General features: G+C 40.5%; 1 pseudogene; it reads left to right on the top strand.

Moving 5' to 3' along the window:
- Nucleotides 1–995: 995 nt before the first annotated feature.
- Zcchc9-ps1 (zinc finger CCHC-type containing 9, pseudogene 1) lies at nt 996–1,895 on the top strand (annotated as a pseudogene).
- Nucleotides 1,896–12,359: the final 10,464 nt, after the last annotated feature.

The raw sequence follows: 12,359 nt of genomic DNA, 5'->3' as shown, positions 1-12,359 counted from the left end.
TCAAAGAGTTGGTTTTATTTTCCAAAGTATCAGCTTCTGGACTAATTGGGCTAGAGGTCGCACTTTGAACTGAATCCCCTCCCCTGCAAAGGGGCAGGTAATGGTACAGACTTTTCGGCCCACAGTAGGACCATCCAGACCTTTCGTCTTACAGACACTCACACACAGAGGGAAGATAGGAACAAAAGAGTAGGGAGCAAGCTGTGTATACGACAAGGCTGTATCTGCTTAGCCGTGAGGGGCGTGGCGCTCAAGTCTGGCTGCACCTGAGAAAATCCAGAATAAAAAACTCTCAACGTTGAGACACAATAACATGCCCATTTTGATTGTATGAGTGCCTCTCGGAAATGTTCAAAACCACAGAGTTAGAGGAAAACAGAAAACTGACATTGTACCTTGAACACACACTTCACAGTGATTAATGTCCTAGCCTTTTGGTCTTTATCTGTCTCGTCCTATTTCAATGTATTTAGTTTTTGCAACAGTATTCAAGGACAAGATGTGTGTGTGTGTGTGTGTGTGTGTGTGTGTGTGTGTGTGTGTGTGTATGTGTGTATCTATGTGTATGTGTATATGTATATGTATACGCATATGTATATCTATCTATCTATCTATCTATCTATCTATCTATCTATCTATCTAGAGATCGAGAGAGTGCTTTTCTTCTTGAAAGTCAGTGGTAGAAGCCAGGTATGGTGGTACGTGCCCCTAATCCTAGCACGTTTAATTTTAGGCAGATGTTGATGGATCTTTGAGTTCAAGTCTCACCTGAAGAACACGGTAAATTCCAGGCCAAAAGCAGGACTGCATAGAGACACCTTCCAAAATAAATAAATAAATAAATATGTAAACAAGTATATTGTGACTGGTCGAAAATTCCCTGGTATTCTATGAGGCCAGACCACAAATAACTACTAACTTTTATTTATTACTAATCCATATTTCAATTAAAAGTATGTTTTACAGTCCTCCAACTCAAATGAAAATCAGGATACGGCGCCTTCATCCGGGTCTGGGCTTCTCTGGCTCGTTGTCTCAGCTGCTCTGGAGGATTCAGACGCGATTAGTTAGGTACCTCTGATCCGACCATGCCCAGGTGGACTAGAGTTACTACTTCAAATAGTAAGAGACCCTTGTCAGCAACATCATGGGAGGACATGAAGAAGGGATCTGCAGAGGGCGCAAACAAAACCCTCCAAGTCATAAGCGATGTCCAGTCAGTGGGCTGTTTCTTAGAAACGACACACCTCGAGCAAAACAGAAAAAGAACAAAAAGAAAAAAGAGGATTTGAATGAAGATGTGAATGGGTTCATGGAATACCTGAAACGGAGCCCATAGGTGCTTCACAATGGACAGCTGATAGCAGCCGACAGCAGGAAGTGAGGGAAGAAATTGCAGTGGCTTTAAAGAAGGACAGTCGGCGGGAAGGAAGGCGGCTAAAGAGACAGGCGGCAAAGAAGAATGCAATGTTTCCATTGTCGACAACCTGGCCATGGAATCGCTGACTGCCCAGCTGTGCTAGAGAGTCAGGACATGGGCACCGGCATTTGTTACCACCGCGGGTCCACGGAGCACGAGATGACGAAGTGCAGAGCTAACGTAGACCCTGCGCTTGGTGAATTTCCTTTTGCAAAGTGTTTCGTCTGCGGAGAAATGGGACACCTGTCCAGATCCTGCCCTGAGAAACCAAAGGAGTCTATGCTGACCGTGGCGCTGTAAACTCTGTGGCTCCATGGAACATTTTAAAAAAGATTGCCCTGAAAATCAGAACTCAGATCGAATCGTTACAGTTGGTCGCTGGGCAAAGGGAATGAGTGCAAACTATGATGATGTTCTGGATGTGTCCAAACCGCAGAAACCTAAAACGAAAGTACCCAAAGTAGTTAATTTTTGATAAGAATTGGCACAGTTGTTAAGTACCATCTCAAGGTTACTTCCCAAAGAAGGCCTTTAGAGATTGAAGCTGGCCTGTGAGGTCCCGTATTATAGACACGACTCTGACCTTGATGGGGGCCAGGCTGCCTGCAATCTGTCTATTAAGGAGTACAGAGTGATTGATTATACTCTCTAGACCTGTGTGTGTATGTGTGTGTGTGTGTGTGTGTGTGTGTGTGTGTGTTCACGCGCGTGCGCGCACGCGCACGTGTGTGTGTGTGTGTGTGTGTCTGTCTGTTTCTCTGTGCCTGTGTGTCTATCTGTATTTGAAACAGAGTCTATGTAGCCCAGGTTGGCTTCAGACTACTAACCCTGCACCAGCGTCCAGAGTTCTGAGATACAGGCAATGTGACTAAGAGCTTATTTTATCAAATGGAACTTAGAAACAACTAAGTGCCTCTATATCTCATGGTGGCAGTCACTGCTATAAATGTAAATTATGACTCAAAATTGACCCCTAAACAAAGCAATGCATTTCAGCTTGTGAATAAATAATATGTTATATATTCTTAATTCAGAGTATCAATTTATTGTAATAGAAATTTGTTTGTATGTTGTCACAAAATCTGTAATTTTTAGTACTGAATAAAATTATATCAGCTGTTAAAAAAAGAAAGAAAGAAAGAAAATCAGGATACAAACAAGTTCCACAGGTTGCTTTTGGTAGCCCCCTCCCAAATATATATATATACATATATATATATATGTATGTATATATATATATGTATTGTGTGTGTATGCATTTGGGTTTATGTTTGTGTGTGTAGATGTATGTTTCTGTGTGTATGTGAAAGCATGTGTGTTCGTATGTGTGTGTGTGTGTGTGTGTGTGTGTGTGTGTGTGTGTGTTTAACTTGCATGGATAGGTGCACCTAGTGGCTAGAAGGTGTCAGAGCACCTGAGGCAGGAAATTTAACATCTTCCCTTAAGGGCCAAGTTCTTGTTCCTCTGGGGTTAACAACTAAGCTCAGAACACCAGGGAGGGAGATGACTGCTTTTCTGTTCCATACTTCCTCAAATCCACTTTATCCCTTAGTGTCTTTTTGCATTCTCTTCAACCAGTAAAGGGCATTTTAATTTTCCTCAGTCTAGTTCAGAGGAGTGGGATAAGACATCAATTAACTCCAGGGTCTCAGAGCACTGAGGCTAAACACTTCCTGTGCCAACTTGCCTGATACAGAATGAACATCGATGCTGTGAGAATGGGAACATAAACATGTTTGGAGATGAGAGATTCTTCCAACATGGAGATTCTGGAGGAAAAATACATCATAATATGCACTGGTATACTTTAAAAAAAAAAACTACTTCCCTTAAATTGTAAAGAAGGACCTAGCTACATTGATACAAATTGCAACAATGTATTTTAAGGACCTAGCTATATTGATACAAATTGCAACAGTGTATTTTCTGTTGATCTGTCTTCCATTTCTCATCCAGTCTTAAACTTGCTGCCAAATGCCTCCACTGAATTTCAGATATCACAGGGTTTTGTGTGTGGAGTACAGAGATGACTCTCTCTGTTAAGTGAGTGGATATGTCTCGCTTTTAAGCTGTCTTGTCCACATACTATATGTTTCAGAATGGGGTTTTATTATTTTTAAGGAACCTGTCTGCACTTCAAAGATTTGGATTACTTCCATGCAGGCTTTTATTTTGCATATTTTCCTCAAACATATTGGCTACATACAGTGGTCTTGTTTGACTATGTTTTCTTAATTGAATAATGGATTTTTGTTGAATAATATCTAACTTCTCCAGGACCTGCCTCCAACATGGCTCCCTCTCAACTTTATGTCTATATTTTGTTTTTTGTTTTAGCCCCTGAGTCAAATTCTTGCTGCTCCTGTGTACATGGGTTGAAGACCATCCATTAGACCAAGAGCAACCTACAGGGAACCATACCCTCAAAGGAAAATGACTTTCCTTCCACCTGGTACCATTGGAAACTCGCGTTCATATTTCTTAGCATAATGTTGGTGAATTCTTCTCTAGGAAAAAGGAAAATACAGCAATAACAGATCTTAGACAGTACTAAGGATGAGCTGGGCTTTTTCCGAAACTTCAGACTTCATGTATAGAGCCATACCACTACACTGCAGTGCATAGGAGAAGAGATCTCTGGATGTTCACAATAATGGAAAGACACAGTTACTCAGTTCACAGTGATGTCCCCATTTGAGATCTGTGGCAGCAAAGCAGGAAGCCAAGAGAAAGTACGAAGACTAACAAAAGAAAGATTCAAATTGGCAGAAAGACTGGAAACTCCTGTCTATCAGGGCTACCTCTAAAGAACAGAGAATATGCTAAAAAGGCATGCATTTTACAATTCAGGAGGAGGCACCATTATGTGAAGGACCTACAGGGGCTCACGGATTTGTGAGCCAGGAGCTTTGGAGCCTTGGACCTGTCTTAGCTCCTTAGACCATTTCTAGTCTTGGGAGTGTCCTTTTTTTTTCTTTACTCATGCCCTGTATTTCTATTATTATCTATGTGTCTCCAGTCTAATATTTTTGTTTGAGGACACAGGAATCTGGAAATCTCACTGTGCACCGCTGGAGTAGAGTCCACACTTGTAACAAGTCAATTGACCTGACGGTCCAGGTTCTTGCTGTCCTCTTGAGGATAAAAGCAAAGGGTCAGGGATGGCCAACTGACTGAGGAAAGTCAGTGGGACAGATTAGAGACTCCAAAATGAAAACAAAGGAAAGAAAAATTAAGAAGTTATAAAAGCAAACAGTGCAGGAGACAGAAGTACCACCACCCAAAGATTGTAATTAACATTGTCAGCGAAAGGCTTGGAGCAGAACAGGAGCCAGAATGAAAATAAAGTTCTGTAATATTGAGCAGGGGAGACTGGGGTCTTGCTAATGTCCTCTGCTGATTGATTGCCCGTGGTCAGATGGTGCGTGTCTCTGTCCTGGGGATCTGTGCTGACTGCCCATAGTCAGATGGTGCATGTCTCTGTACGAGGACTCAGGCCTCCTGACAACTTTGGCCCATTTGTTCTGGCTGACATTTAGAAGGGCATTTTAGAAGCTGGTAGACGCTGGCAATGTTATTTCTAGACTTCAGCTCAGAGGAACAGCACTGGTTTATATTATTTTGTATGCGATTCAGGGTTTTAGAGGAATGGCGTTCTTTTGTAAATGTCCCCCACTGTCCTTTTTTTTAGAGATTCTCTGTCTTCTTATTTTTATCTCTGTGACTATCATGCCACAGGGCACATATGCACTCACACCATACATAGCAATGTACAGTTTATTTTCCATGATTTAGAGGTGTGCCTGTCACCTAACACACCCGAAAGTGGTCAATTGCACTAAAGCAATGTTTTATAACAATGCTTTGAGTAATCATGGAAGCCTGGAACTTTTAAAAATCCAAACACAGAAGCAGGAATTTTGTTTAGTTTGTATCATGGCTTTCTCTATCATGCGATTTATAGAACAGAGAGGTGCATGGCCTGCATGCCTCGAATCACAACATAAACTTTAACTTCTAGCCAGCATTAAAATCCCTACTATGTGCAAAGTACTGTAGTACACCCTGGAGATGCTAAGACAGGTTCTCAAATACTTCATTATCCGTATCTACCTTTAGGTTGCAAGTTTGTTGAACACTGGTCTAGCAAAAGTCAATGGACTGTCGATCCAGCTCCTTCTGCCATGGTGACCCATTATGATTCTGTTTGTGAATCAAGAAACTTCCCAGAAAGACCTATTGCAGCAACACCCTGGTTTATCTACCCCCTCCCATCAATATCCAAGAAATGTGTATCCCCACTGTGCACAGAAACACCTAGGCTGCTGTTCATACATGATTAATTGTCCCATTTCAATGTTGAACCTATGCAGGAGATAAACAGTAGGGGAGTATTTGCAGTTACATGTGTGGTATTAATACATCATGGGAAGCAATATGATCTGGTTTGGGATCCTACAAAAATCTACATATGAACCACGAGCAATGCTCAAACAAGGAACACCCCCTTGCAAAGTAATTTCTGATTCACATGCTGCATTGAAAAGTGTAAATAGCAATGTTGCAATTTTTTTCCTTTTAAATTTCAGGGCACACTAAGACAGTTCATATTAGGGAGTTAAAAGTAGGCTGGTGCCTACTTGAAAACAATGGTTGGGTCCAGTTCTTGTAGTTTTCCAACAGTGTAGTCCAGAGATCACACAGCACACATCTTAGTATTTCGGCAGCAACTGGGGGCACTTAGCATGCAGGGCTGGGGTTAACACTGTTCCAGCTTTGTGTGTTCCCTGCCTCTCTGGTATTATCAACATCTCTGATGCGTGGTCACATTTATGTTCTTGGCATATTGCAAAATCCTGGAAAATATCATTCGTAGGACCATAAGAAAGACGAGCCTCTGTTAGGAGGTGGAACGTCTGCATTTAATCACAGATTTCACTTTACTGATTGATTCTTGGATCTGGAACATTCACATTTAAATCGAGTCTTGCCTTTGAAGATGGGAAAGGAAAAGGAAGAAGATATTTCCATTTAGGTAATGTCCTGGATTATGTCTACCGCATGCCGTTCCAGTTGGAAACAATGAGAATGACTAAGTAAAATATTTTTATAGATATGGATAAAAATGTTAACTGAGCTGGTAGAACAATAAAATAGTCCATGAAGGGTGGAAATCTAGAGTCAGCTGGAAGCAGAAACACTGATTATTTTCCTCCAAGCAGGGTCAACAAAATTCTATCCGCAAAATTGGTGATTTTTACCCTAGATTTTGGTGTCTGATGTTACATAAAGGGTTAGCCTATGTCCTGATTTATCTAGGATGACATTTGCCTGTGCTACTTTTCCTGGCATAAGTATCAGTGGGACACACACTTATTCACAAGTGGCTGGAATGATGTCTGCCCACCATGGGCAAGTGAAGGATGCAGTCCACAAAGGTGAGGACTCTGGTAGGAGGCTCAGCATGTAAATGGACTGCATCCTCCCTATTGGGGTGAATGATAAACGAAGCTTCAAGTAGGGAAAGTTGGGTATAAAAGAACCTCCATTGACTTTGACATAGGTTAGAGAGAAAATGAATTTGCCTCTGAGAGATCATAGCATGTAGCTTACGTGTGAGCGTGTTGTTACTTATGTAAAAAAAAATCAAACTTCAAGGGAAGAATTGATGTTAAAGTGATTTCCAGGTGAGCTCTACTGCCAGGTAACTGTAGAAGCCTGTGCAAAACCTCTTCAACGGAACACAATTTTAACCCATGTGTGGTGGTTTGAATATGCTTGGCCCAGGGAGTGGAACTATTAGGAGATGTGGTCTTGTTAGAGTGAGTATGTCACTGTGGGTGTGGACTTTAAAACCCTCATCCTAGCTGCTTGGGAGTCAATCTTCTCCTAGCAGCCTTCAGATGAAGACAGAAAACTCTCAGCTCCTCCTGTACCTTGCCCGCCTGGATGCTGCCATATTCCCTCCTTGATGATAATGGACTGAGCCTCTGAACCTGTAAGCCAGCCCCAATTAAATGTTGTCCTTACAAGAGTTGCCTTGGCTATGGTGTCTGTTCACAGCAGTAAAATCCTAACCAAGACACCATGTATCAAGGCATCCCCACTGGCTACATTTCCAAAGACAATGAGAAGTTAACATTAAAAAAAGAAAACCTAGGGGTTGGAGAAATAGCTTGGATGATAGAGTTCTTGCTTAGTATGCTCGTGAAATCCTGCTTTTAAATTCAGCACTACATAAACAGTGGGTGCTGGCACATGACTGTAACCCCCTCCAGGAGGTGCAGGCTAGGATCAGAAATTCAAATCCATGCTAAATTATGCATGGTGGAGCATGCTATAGCCAGCATTCAATAGACAGAGTTTGAGATCAGCTTGGATAGCTACACAGAAAGTAGCAAGGTCTAGGCCAGTCTGGGCTGCAAAGCAGGTGAAAAAGGAAGGAAGGAAGGCAGGAAGGAAGGAAGGAAGGAAGGATGAAAAGAAGAAAGGAAGAAACAAAGAATATTAACAGAAAGGTGTAGCGCAGGAAACAGAGAAGGCATTGACAGAATATTAGAGCTAGTCCCTGGAGTATTTCAGAAACAGGAAAAAAAATTGTATACCAGGATACTTATTGTATTTAAAATGATGAAAGAGATGCTTGAATAAATGAGCAAATGCAACAAGGGTTTAAAATTAAGTAATTTGAAAAAACTCAGAATTATAGAAACAAAAATATAATAAATGGAAATAAATTTCAATAGATTAGTAAAAGAGACAATAGAGCACACAAAGAATTAATGAGCTGGAAGGAAGAGCCACAAAAGCTGTTTGAAATGCTCTTAAGTTTAGAAAGAAAATAAGAACCATGGGCAAGAACAGATATGGAGTGGAAAGTCAGAGAAGCCAACCACACATAAGCAATTTTTTAGGTGATAGAGGAGAAAATAAGGTTGAGGGTGGCAGGTTGTTTTTGTCTTTGTTTTCTGTTGCAGTGAGGAGAGAGTTTGACAAAGCAACTTCAGGGAGAAAGGGTTTATTTTGGCTAACAGTTCCAGGTTAGAGTCTATCACGGTAGAAATGTTACATAGTAGCAAAATCTTGAAGAAGTCATTACATCCCATCAACAATCAAGAACGGAGAGGAAAGAATGTATCCATACGAGTACTCAATCTACTGCCTCCACTTTCCCAACAGTCCATAATGCACTGCCTAGGGGGTGGTGCCACTCACAGTGGGCAGACACTCCCACATCAATTACAACCAAGATAGTTATCAACTAGCACCAGATGCTCATTTCCCAAGTGATTCTCACTTTGGAAAGTTGAAAGTTAACACTGGTTAGTCATTGTGGAGCGGTGTGGCTTGGAGGTAAGATGTTGTCTGTAGTGTATTCACAAATACTTGCTCCGTAACTGCTGATGTTGGGTGGTGTGGGTCTTGAGGTTTTATGGTCTAGCCTCACATCCCATTCCAGCTCTGCTCTCTTACTCTGCATGAAGGGTGAGCAGTTGGATTCTTGCTTCTGCTACCCGTGCTTCCTGTCAGCCAGGATGTGCCTTTCCCTACTTAAACTGTTTTAGATATTCTACACAGCAACAAGGGAAACCACTAAGACAAGGACCCAGCATTTGAAGACATAAGTGCTTGATAATTTTTCAGAATTATTGAAAGATTGATCTGAGCCAACCAAGGAGAAATGGCCAAGATCTCATGGGTGAGTGAACGCAATGCTGAAGCAGATCTTCAAACTTCAAATTGTGCCATAAAATGGTAAAAGAATCTTTTCAAAGTGGTGGAAGTATTTGTTTACCTAGGATTCTATCTACACAAAACAATTTGTTTTGAAGGGAAGACAGAATGGTCAGTCCACACAGACTTCCAAAGTACAAAATTCCAAAGACTGCGTTTTAGGGAAAGCGGCATATTTTCAATTGCCATCTGAGAGATAGGAAAGAACATTGAATTCCAGAATGTTTCTATTTATGGGGAAAAGCGTAGGTGAACATGGACTGCGCGAACTGCTCATGTCTACGCTGTGGGTTAAAATACAGATGGGAGGAAAGCACAGAACCATGAGACTTAACTTTCCTGGGAAGAGTGACCTGGAGGTAGTCTAAGATAAATGCCGGTTGTTTTCAAGCGGTAAACACATCAAAAATGTTTAGGGGTGGTAAATTTCAGCGTGAAAAACAGAGCATTTTTAAAACTCTGAAATAATGGGCTCAGGAAGATATACAGTGCCCCCAAACAAGCAGAAGGAGAAAGCAATCTAGAGCACGGGGAGAGTTAGTCATGGAGAGTTAGTCATGTCATTAAGGAGCCAAGGTGGCCATGAGTGTCTCTAGAGACAGGCAGAGGCATAAGCTAGACAAAGGGACATTTGGCAAAGACATGGCAATGAGAACCCTCACAGACCAAGGATGACAATCATTCCGATTTTGCCCCCTTGAAGGTAGTAAAATATGGTTAACACTTGGCCAGTAGAAAAATGGTATCAATTAATTAGTCTACATGGAACTAAAAAGGGAGAAAAGGAAACACAGAACTGGTGGCAAACAGAAACCACGAGGTCACATGGAATGCTAGCTGCAAATATGCCATTAATCATGATAAATGTAAAAGGAATAAACATTCTGGCTTGAAAGTGGCTTCAAACAGACTGGGCATGGTGACAGAAGCCTTTAATCCCAGAACTCAGGAAGCAGAGGCAGGCAGATCTCTGTGAGGCCAGCCTGATCTACAGAGTGAGTTCCAGGACAGCCAGGGCTACACAGAGAAGCCCTGTCTTAAAGAACAAAACAAAAATCAAAAATGGCTTCAAACTATTCTGCAGGTATAGATTTACACGCGTTTGTAGGTTTTGTCTGTTAACTCTTGGCACATGTAAAATATAAAAAGTAAAATAAAACACGCCAGCAATAACAGAGAGAAAGTCAAAGCTCACACAAGCTTGACAGGAACTTCTGTCAGATGTTTAAAAAAAGCAGATTATTTCATTTGTGCTCCAAATATGAATAGAACAATAGGGGGTAGGTTAGCTTGGTTAGAGAAGAGAAGGAAAGGAATAAAAGGGAAAAGTTACAAGTTAGACTAGCTCTTAAAGACATATGTCAAAGGGTCAAAAAAAAAGCTGAATTCAAAAAGTATACTTTTGAAACATAATATTATAAAACAACCAGAATGAGATTATTTTCAAGAATTTAGAATTAGATTCGATTTTCAAGCAAACTCATAATTACTTTGTTATTGAGAAAAACGTGAAAACAATATAAACTGCTTAGTAAGCATAGAAATTTAATAAATGCAAAAATATTTCCATGATTCACATACAAATTTAATAAAGGCAACATACTGTGATACAAACTCTTGGAAACTTCTTCAGCCTGGCTCTCTACTGAGAAATCTGATATATGACAGACAAGACTGGGTTAAGCCTGTTTGGAAATATACAAACGTTTTGGTAAAAATCTTTCTGTGAATATATGTTTTATTTTTTTCTGGAGTACATGCCTAGAAGCTGATTCCTTCCTAGAAGCCAGTCAAGATGTATTTGCTTTGATTAGAAGCTGGCAAACATATTCAAAGTGTCGTTATGTTTCCTCTATATACTCACGTGATGTGAGATTGCAAGGTTTTGGAATTTGGGCAGTCAGACTAACATTATGTGAGTCTACTTGATAAAAATCACTGCTAACCACATCTCTCCCTGCTCTTATTTTTTGCTTTTGAGGTGCAGTATCGCTGATTTCCTTCGGCAAGCCTTGAGTCTGCCATCTTCCTGCCCCAACTCCTGAACAGTGAGGGGAATCACAGGTCCACATGAGGAGGCTGGTTCTGTGATTCAGTTAATTGTGCATCTTATTCTATACAGCTTATCCAGTTGTTACAAACAGCTTTTCTGTCTTTTATGAGGAGAAAGCCATTTTAGTTTGGATCCGGCTTGATTGGCAGGTGTTGTCTGTATTTAATTGGCAGTTGTAGTTTTTACTTCCTGTTCCCTTAAGAAATCAGTGGTTACAAAGTTTTTCTTGTGTTTGGTTTTTCTAGAACGTCTAGGTTCTCCCCTATGCTTAATTAAGCTAATTGAATCTTGTGTCTTATGAACCATTTCAAGTAAATTCTTACGTATGGTGTGAGGTAAGGATCAAGGTTCCTTATTTAATACATAGATATCAAGTCAATAGGCAAAGACTAGTGAACACATTACCTGATCTTCACTTAATTACCTACTCATCTTTGTAAATAAGTAATCATCCTTCTGGGCCCATTCAATATCCTATTCTGTTCTTAGCCATTCTGCCATATTTGGCTAGGACTCATATTGACATATTAAGACTCATATCTGCATATTAAGACTCACATTGACATATTAAGTCACTTTGCAGGAAAGTCTGAAATTACTTAAGGTCTTCCCAAATTATTGTTCAAAAGTGTGAGTCTTTTTATCTCTCCATATGGATATTAGAATGACCTTATCAGATTCTCTAAAAGTCCTACTAACATTTTAGCTGAGATCGCATTCAATTAATTGTTTAGGAAAGATCAATAATATCTTTGACAATATCTAACCTTCTGATCCATGTGTTTTCCTTGTTATATGCATCATGTTTAATTTCTTTCTGAAATCTTTTCTTTTATATTTTTCAGGATACATGTCTGCTACTCTGTCCTGAGTAGAAATCAAAGAAACACTGGATTCAGCTGCAAAAACGTAAACCGGACAAAGCTTATAGAAGATGAAGACAGCGGGGAGGTCCCCGAAGGACATAACTGTGCAGGAATGATCCATCTCCACTGCAAAGCTGCACAGATTACAACAGCCATGCCTTGGCTCAGGGGCAGAAACATGAAACATTAGAATATCACGGGAAGTCTAGAGGCAGTTCTCCATGTGTTTGGAAATTTGATCTGAGTTCTAAAAGTGCATTGTTATTGTTTAAGAACTAAACTTGTG

This window comes from Rattus norvegicus, chromosome 15, assembly GCF_021556685.1.
Source record: "Rattus norvegicus strain SHRSP/BbbUtx chromosome 15, alternate assembly SHRSP_T2T, whole genome shotgun sequence".
NCBI lineage: Eukaryota > Metazoa > Chordata > Mammalia > Rodentia > Muridae > Rattus > Rattus norvegicus.
The sequence above is the reverse complement of the archived record's forward strand: the minus strand, read 5'-3'. Positions and strand labels throughout refer to the sequence as shown.